This window comes from Zingiber officinale, chromosome 4B (assembly GCF_018446385.1).
Source record: "Zingiber officinale cultivar Zhangliang chromosome 4B, Zo_v1.1, whole genome shotgun sequence".
Lineage (NCBI taxonomy): Eukaryota > Viridiplantae > Streptophyta > Magnoliopsida > Zingiberales > Zingiberaceae > Zingiber > Zingiber officinale.
The window spans coordinates 120,845,121-120,854,522 of NC_055993.1; the positions used below are offsets into that span (position 1 = coordinate 120,845,121).

General features: G+C 41.6%; 1 long non-coding RNA gene across 3 annotated transcripts; it reads left to right on the plus strand.

Moving 5' to 3' along the window:
• The first annotated feature begins 299 nt into the window (after positions 1–299).
• LOC121977901 lies at positions 300–2,145 on the plus strand. 3 transcript variants are annotated; one of them, XR_006111085.1, is made up of 5 exons: positions 300–646; positions 740–932; positions 1,043–1,092; positions 1,165–1,273; positions 2,080–2,145. It is a non-coding gene; the product is annotated as an uncharacterized LOC121977901 (long non-coding RNA). The 3 variants fall into 3 exon arrangements; XR_006111084.1 differs by having other exon boundaries at positions 1,168–1,273; XR_006111086.1 differs by having other exon boundaries at positions 1,046–1,092; positions 1,168–1,273.
• Positions 2,146–9,402: the final 7,257 nt, after the last annotated feature.

The window sequence follows — 9,402 nt, forward strand, 5'->3', positions numbered from 1 at the left end:
TTATCCTTATTTTTCGTATCCCTTGATCAGACGGCTCAGGGTCATCACTTGATGGGCTTTGTAAAATATAGCACCCAAATAATATCTAAATAATAAGGTTATTGGACAAATAATCTTATTGGATTTTTCAGGAATTTTTAGGAATTTTCTGGGATTTAATTGGAGTTTTTATGACGTATTTAGGGGGGATACATTCATGGGCTTGATAAAAGCCTGTTTGGAACACCATTTTAGTGGGAGTTGATTAAAGAATTCACTTATGGTTTAATAAAGTAAACCCTAAGTTTATTAAACCTAGGTATCCTATTTCCTCCACCGATCCTTTATTTCCCCTAAACGCGCCGATCCTCCTCCTCCCCTCTCATCTTCACACTGCCGTGACCAGCTCCTCCTCACTCGATCGCCGCCGGTGAAGTCCTCAGCCGGCAACGTGCTAGCGACCTTGAAGCTGCAGCACCGTCTCCTGATCTTGCCGACGCCGAACCCTTTCCACCCGATTCCCTTTCTCTTCTCCTCCGCCCCTCTTGCTGTGATCGCCTCTTCATCTTGTCTTCATCGCCGACCAAAAGAGCAGCTGTCCATTTCGGGAGTCGGCTTGTCACGCCATCGATTCACCGCCGGCTATGGGAGATTTGGTGATGACGAGGTTGTGCACTCAATCAAATCCCTTACTCCTCTATTATTCTTACTGTCATCATTTGATCCGTTCACCACCGGTGCTTCTTGTTGCTTGCACTAGTCGGATTTCCTCCGCAAGTTGCCATTTCCGACCACGAGCCTGCATCATCCGCTGGCCACTGCTTTGGGGCATTTATCGCCAAGGCTAGGGCAGGGCTCGACCTCACTGTCATGAGCAGCCTCAAGCTCTGGTTTCTTTCCCTAGCCGACGATGCCTGTTCGAGGGAGGTTAGGACAGCAACACTGATGGCCAGGTGAGAGGCATTGTTGCATTTTCCTTTCGCTGATTTCTTGTGTGTTGTTGCCTTTTTGGGTGGTGCCGAGTGAAATTGGTCTTCATTGCCGCCTTTGCTCATGATCACAGCAGTAGCATTCATCCGAGAGGAGTTTATGGAATTGGATTAATTCTTGAAGGTAATTAGTTAAACTTGGCAGTAGATTTGGACATTGATCTTTATGTAGTGTTGATTGGGGGTAGATGTTTAGTAGGCAGTGGCTTCGCTTGGCTTCGCTTGGTTTCGCTCTTCACATCACCGATGGTTTGTGGCTGACTCCGTCTGATCCGTATCAATTCCTAGCTGCCGAAGAAGAAGAGGTAAGAGGATTGGAATGGAAAAATTATTAGATTGTTTGGATGGTTTTTCTTTATCTAGTTAGTTGGATGCTTAATTGTTGCTAACCCGTAGAAGTATGTGGATGGATGTGTTAATTGTAGATTAGTTGATACATGATGGATTTTTATTTATGGAATAGAAATTGATTCAAGTGTATTGGATTTATGATGTTTAGCTTGATAGTTGATTAGAAGTTGTGGATTCAGTTGTGATGTGTTGATTAAATAGCATTGGATTGATTAATGGATGAATTTGGTGAGTATTTGGGTAGACCGTTGTTAATTGGATTTGGACCGATTTGAATATTGTAGTTTGTTGTTCATGTGTGGTTGATGGAGTTTGATTTCAGATTTCTTGTGGTGGTTGGGTGGCTAATTTAAGTTTATTGTGAGATAGGATTGATTCATTTGTGTGTTTGGAGATTGGTTTGTAGTCTTGTGATGGATTGATTGATTTTGGTTGATGGCGTGGGGTGGATATAGTTATGTATCCATTTCTGATTTAGATTTTAATTTGTGGTGTCCTGATTAACGAATAATTAGTTGTGTTGGTTGGATTGTCAGATGTGGTAGTTAGAAATGGATTATGCGGAGAATTATGCATGTTCGATTCATGATGTTTAGTTATCGATGGAATTAAATTTGACTAGATAAGTTGGATGGGTAGATTATGCTTTCTTGGATTAAATGGAAGTATGTGAATAAAGAGGTTGAATCGGTTTAGGTTTGTTGATAGTTGATACATTGATTATAGATCCTTAGTTTTGTCTCGTATCCTGTATTTGTAGGATCCGAGTTGGATGTGATCATCTGGAGTTGTTGAAGACGGTTGACACGCACTATGTATTAAGGCGGGTATTTCTTGCTTTATCTCTTTAGTATTTTGATCCTAGTGCATGAGCTTTATGTTCAGATAGTTGCTGTATCTATCTTGACTCCACTCTTATTCTTCCTGCGTTTGATACTTCCACTCGATCTTTGAGCTACTCGTTTCTGTATCTATACAGTCTCTCGTTGCTATTCATGATATTTAGCAGATACTATAGTACTAGGTATTGGATACCAGATACCAGACATTAGATAGTAGGTATTGGATATATGGACACCTGATACCATGTTTACCTGCTTTGATTTCTGTTTATTTACACACCTTGCTGAGCATGCTGGCTTCATGTAGCATACCTGCTTCTGTTTATATATATATGATGACTGCTGCGTGGTTGAGACGGTCGTTGGCCTGGGCCGCACGCTCGGCCGCTCATGGGTAGTGGTAGCTGGAGCGTGCCGCTTGTCCTGTCCTATCACACTCGGCCACTCATGGGTAGTGGCGGCTGGAGTTGCGGCAGCAGGGACCCCGTCGCAGACGTAGCTATTCAGTTACTATGCACCTGTCCATCCGGTCACTCGAGAGTAGTGGCGGCCTTTGGGTGGTACAGTTTGTCATCGATCCGGCCTCTCGACCATACAGGGGTCGTGGTGCAGAGAGGTGGGCGGGGTGACCATCCGTAAATACGCTGTTGTTTATATCTGCTGGTTGTTTACTTATGTTGTTGTTGCTTATCTATGCTGCTGTTGCTAGATTATGCTGCTGTTGGTTATTTATGCTGTTATGCTTACTTAGGTTGAGATTTATACCTGTGTTAGGTGTTTAGACACTGGCTTACTTACTGTTGACCTGTATATACCTCACATGATACCATGTAGTTATGAGCAGTACTGTAGCAGGACTTTGCTACATCTACCTTCCCTTACTAGCCTAGGATATGGTTTCAGGTATGGACACTTATGATATCACTGTAGTATCTGCTATTTCCATACGAGACTGTATACCTTTGTATCTCTAGTTTGTCTTACTATACTCATGCACTATCTGTCTATTACCCGCTGAGTCTTTATACTCACCACCCCGTATATTGGTAATTTCACCAGGTAGCAGGTAAAGGGTTTATGGAGTCGCCTGGAGATCCTGTCCGCCAGTTCCACGTCACATTCGAGGACGTTACTATGATTTTGGTTTTCATTTTATTGTGAGTTAAACCTTTGAATTTAGCATTGTAATAATTTGGCTGTGGACTTGTTATTTTGTATTTGGTTGTTTGTCGAGGAGTCAAGCCGGGCCGGCCCGTGGTGAGTTTTTGTTACTTTATACTTGTTATTTCTGTTTTCCGCTGTGTTTGATTTTCCAGCCGTGTGGGCTGCATATTATCTGCGTGGTTGTGATTTTACCTGCATATGTATTATTTGTTGGTGATGTATACCGGTTTTATTTGTCACTGCTACAGGGGAGGTGTTGTCCGATTCTCGTCGGACAACCTTACTCTCGGGGCGTGACAGGCTTTATAAGCCCTTATTTACTCACTGTCATCTTCACACTTCCTCGCATTTTCGATCTCGAGCATGTTCTATGACACTTCTCCTCCTCCTCATCTTCACCGGTGACCTTTCTCAGTAAGCCTCTCTTTTCTTTCCTTGGTTGAATTTGTGCTCCGCTTCTTTCTTGATTTCTTATGGCCTTCTCCCCTCAATCTCCTCTGCCTGTTCCTAGGTTATGGTATACCTCAATCGAGTCTAAGTTCAATGGTAATGAAATTGACCTGATGAAGCTCACATATCATTTCCATTTTGATTAGCAAATTGCTATACCTTCACCCTATGACCGGCCTCATTTACCTCTCGATGGTTTTTTACCCTTTTTTAAGGATCAGTTCTGAGCTGGTCTTTGGTTCCCCATTCACCCTTTCTTCTCGATCGTATGTAAATACTTCTATATATCCCTGCACCAATTGGTGCCTAATTCCTTTAGATTATTGTACGGGGTGGTCGTGCTATTCCGTCAGCAAGGCATCCTCTTAGTCCCCCAAGTATTCCACTACTTTTACAATCCTAAATTGTCTGAACCAGGGACCTTTTTGTTCCAAGTCCGAGTGAGTTCTGTCATTTTTAAAAAAATGTCGACCTCCAATAAGCACCAGAGAGAGCACTATTTTTTCGTTCGCTTTCCCGCTCGGCCAGACTTCTCAATCGGCCAATAGATAGAAGTAATGAAGTCTCCGTCATTCGGGAGAGATTGAAGCTAATCCGACTATCTCTGAGCATCCTCCAGTTTGGACGGTCAGAAGTATCACATCCACCGGCTGCTGTTGGAGAGTGTCCTTTACGTGTTCAGGCTAAGCCCGATCAACACGTGACCGCCCATGACCCTAGGTATGCTCTATCTGATCCTCATCTTTGAATCTAACTAATTTTTCTTCATTTTTTGCAGCTCAAATCATGCTGAGGGCGCATCTGAGCGACAAGAGAAAGCTCGCGGATGTGGAGATTAACGCCGCAAGCGTCACCGAGCTAGAGAGTCATGGCCTGTAGCCGGTCGAGCAATCCGATGATCCAACCGGTGGGGTGGGAGGGAGCCACGTGCCTGCGAGCGAGGTTGGAACAACTCAGGCAGCGGCTAGCAATGTTGCAGCTGCCACAACTGACCTTCCTCCCGATCGACCTTCAATGCTGCCGATCGCGGTACCCTCGGAGTCGGCCACCTCCAGTGAACCTCTGATACGACACAACACTACTACAAAAGAGTTAAAGCACAACAGATAAAATTCATTGTCGTTGAAACTCCACAGCCGTTGTAACTGATGGTGTTGTTAAAGGTACCCTCAATGACAATGGTTTTTAAACGATTATCTTTTAATACCAACAATAACAATTTGGCAACGTTTAAAAAACATTGTCTTTTAAATGAAATATACAGTAGTTCTATAATGATTTTAAACTATTATCTTTTAATACCATAGACAAATAGAAGATGAATGAAAATCAAATATACTTCAATAAACAACATATTATTAAATAAAAAAATCAATATAAGTATAAAAATTATCATCCTTTTCACTTCTATAACAAATATAATTACTCACACATAAAGAAATTTTAATTAGAAGACACTCAAAACTACTCTTCTCGACTACATCTTATTGCATGAACTTAAAGAATCTTAGTAGATGCTACTTATCCCCTTGCCTTAAATGTTTTTTTCTCATTGGCTTTAACTATATTCTCGCTTAAATCCTAAAGCTTTCTTGCTAGTTCTTCATACTTGGCATGGTTACTTGTATCCTCCTCATTACAATTGTCGAAGTACTTGCCAGTCACACCCTTGAGGTTAGATGCAATCATTCAGGTCAATTCCCTTATAGTCAGTGCGCTCAGTAAGTTTCTTGCTCTATAAATAAAAGAGAGTTTAGTTTTACACAATATAGTTATGACATAGATTTATCTCGAGTAGTTATCTTATCCAAGGATAGATTTTTGCATCAATGGTATATCTAGAAATAAAGACAACTGAAGTAGCAACTAAATATGACAATAATCTGAGGCATCTATAATCTAGCAAGCTTAATTAGAAAATGTCCTAGAACAAGGAACTAGATGATTGTTACAGTCAACTAGTTATGATTCAATGTATCAAAAGAAATATAATGTAAATTAAACATTTGTATCCATAAATAACAATTATTATTAATAAAAATACACATCACACCTCAATCAATAAGAGAGTAACAAGGAGCAAGTCCAACATAATCTTAAGCATCAATCCTAACTTGTGGAGTATGTATTGTTTGAAGGAATGTATAATGAGTTAAAAATGCAAGCATTTTGAAGACATAGTTTACCAAAAAAAATCTAAAAAATAAAAAAATCCATGGTACCTGTTGGGACCTTGATGGCCGCTAGAGGGGGGGGGGGGGTGAATAGCGTCTCGTCGCATGTTCGTCGGTTGCGTCTTGATGATGTGCAGCGGAATACAAGACAAAAACAATCAATGCTAACACCTAGGGTTTACTTGGTATCCACCTCAAGATAAGGTGACTAATTCAAGGATCCACACGACACACTCACTCCACTATGAAAACCTCCTCTCGGTCGCAGCCGGAGGTGGAGAAGCCTCGCACAACACTCACACACAACACAACACAAATACAATAAGAGGAAACAAAAATACAACGCAACACACTCCTCTTCTTGCTTACTTGTGCTTGTCGTCGCCTCTTGAACCTTAGAGAAACTCCCCAAGTGCCTTCAAGAACTGGCGTGAGTAGATCGGAGAAGCTCGCTGTGAATCGCTGAAGAACGGCGAAAAAGATCGCAAGAGATCTACTTAGAAATAGCTCTGCCTGGGCTTTATACAGTAGTTCCAATCGATCGAATTCATCCCCAATCGATTGCCACGTCACATCCGGACAATCCCAACCGTCCACCACCTGCAATCTGCACAACGGTCGAATCCCAATCGATTCACTGATCGATTGGGACTGCCTGAATCGATTGCTCGATTGATTCAGGACCATTCTGTGCTCTCGCGTCCGTGTGAGAGGTTTACCTGCCCAATCGATCGACCGATCGATTGGCAGCTCCCAATCGATCGCCCGATCAATTGGGAGAGCTTCTGTGCTCGTGATTTCCTGATTCCAATTGATCGGCTAATCGATTGGAGTTGTTCAATCGATCGCCCGATCGATTGAACACCCTGAACTTGACTCAAACTCAAGTCCAGCTTCCCCAACCCAACTCTCAGTCAACCGTGACCTGTTGGATTTGTATGCCTAGCATTTGGCTACTCCCGACCAACCTCGAACTAGCCTTCTAGCCTCCTCCATCAGCCTTGCGTCCCTCGGATATCTCCCCATCCTTCACGTCTTACCTTCTGGAGCTTCCATCGGCCTCATCCTAGTTGTCGGGTTCTCCTAGCCAAATCACACTAGGACTTACCTTGCCATGACCACATGCTTGGACTTTCAACCTTTACCAAGATCATACTTGGACTTTCCAATTGCCTGGCTCCTTACCAGGACTTTCCTTTTGTTAAGATCACACTTGGACTTTCACCACCAAGTCTGGTCAACACTGACCTACTTAGATTTTCACTCTCGCCAACCTTCCTATTGGACTTACCTTTGCCTAATCTCCAATTAGGACTTTCCCAATCAGGTCTCTTGTCAACCTTGACCTACTTGACTTCTCTCTTACCTAACCTACAGTTAGGACTTTCCCATTGCCTAAATTCCAGTTAGGACTTACCCGGTCAAATCTCCGGTCAACACTGACCCACTTGATTTGTCTTTTCATCAACCTAGTCAATCCCTTGACCATCTCCACAATCGAACGATTGCTCCAGCAATCTCCATACATTGTCAAACGGACGATTGCCCTAGCAATCTCCATATATTGTCAAACATCAAAACTCAATTCCCGACTCAAGCTTGACTCAACTCAAGCTTAGTCAAACTGGTCAAACTTGATCTAGGGAAATTGCCCCAACAATCTCTCCTTTTTTGATGTTTGACAATTCCTCTAAGTTAGGCTAAATCTCATAGCCTTAACTTCTTCCTTAAACCAAGGCTAAATTCCATAGCCTTAACCTTTTCCTTAACTAAGGCTAAATCTCATAGCCTTAATCTTTTCTTTATCATAAGGCTAAATCTCATAGCCTTAATCTCTTCATAATCACAAGGCTAAATCCCATAGCCTTAATCTCTTCATGACAAGACATGAATGAAGGTTTCCTTCATTCTCTCCCTTTCCTAGAGGATAAACTCCTCCTACTTGGGATGAAGGCTTAACTTAACCTTCCATTCTCCCCCTTTGTCACACATCAAAAACTGAAAACAAACTCTTCTCCTTAAGAGTTAACTCTTCGTTGTTTACAACCTCATATGTTGTTAACAACCCCACAATGAAGATCTCATAGCCTCCATTGTCTCCAAAGCTCCCCCTTGAGCTCTACTTCACTTCACAATGCTCATCCTAGAGCATGCATCAACCTCCCAATGAAACTCCCACTCAGTGTATGCAATGCTCCCCCTTGAGCAATAATCTTCTTCTCAATGCTCATCCAAGAGCATTTTTTACTTTACCAATGAAGGTCTGATCCCCTTCATTAAACCCAATGCTCCCCCTTGATCAAACATCTACTCTAAAATGTTCATCCAAGAGCATTTAACATCCTAGCAATGAAGATAACCAACCTTCCATTGCTCTCCAATACTCGACCCTGAGTATTAATTCATCACGAAGGTTTAACCTGTTAGGATGTATACTAAAAGTCTAGCTTTTGGTATAAACATTTATCTAGAAATAAGAATCACATTGGTCAAATGTCTACATTTATGATAAATGCAGTTGTTCAATTAATTTATATTGTAGATAACATGGTGTGTGGTGTCACACACAGAGGATCATGTTATCAGTACCTTATAAATTATAAACAGTAGCTCACGACCAAAATGGAAAGGAACAAACCATTGTAAGGTCGTAGTGTAATTAGGAATTAGTTTATCTTAACTATATAATTACACTAGTACACTAAGAGTGTATTGAGTAGGACCATTAGAGGTCGTTTCTTTTATACTGACTTTATAAAGAAACAAAGACCTCAGTTATTATGGAAGTGTGTGCTCTTAATCCTAATATAATAACAAGCACATATATTTGATATTTATTTCTTTAATTTATCAATGGGTGAGATTTAGTTCGATAAATCAATAAGCCCGATAAGTTGGGAAATGATATCACTTATAGTGTGTGTTGTTGATTATAGAAGGAAACTGTGTCCTAGTAATCTAGGTTGAGAATGTCCCCAAGAGGAGCTCATAAGGATTGTCATGTTAAACCCTGCAGGTGAACTTAGTTCGACATGACGATAAGGTTGAGTGGTACTACTCTTGGACTAAGATATTAATTAAATGAGTTGTCAGCAACTCACTTAATTAGTGGGCATTCGACATCTTAAACATAGGGATACTAACACACTCATAATAAGAAGGAGCCCAAAATCTAATTTGGGATTGGTGCGGTAGTTCAATAATAGTTCTCTAGTGGAATGAATTATTATTGATAAAATTAAGTTGTGTGTTCGGGGCGAACAAGAGATGCTTAATTTTATTGGGAAACCAAAACCAATTCCTCCTCTCGGTCCCTATCGTAGCCTCTTAATTATAGAGTACTATACCCACCTATACCCACCTTCTATACCCACCTAAAGGGGGCCGGCAAGCTAGGGCCGGCCTAGGTATAAATTGGGGTGGCCGGCCCTAGCTTGAACCCAAGCTAGTGGG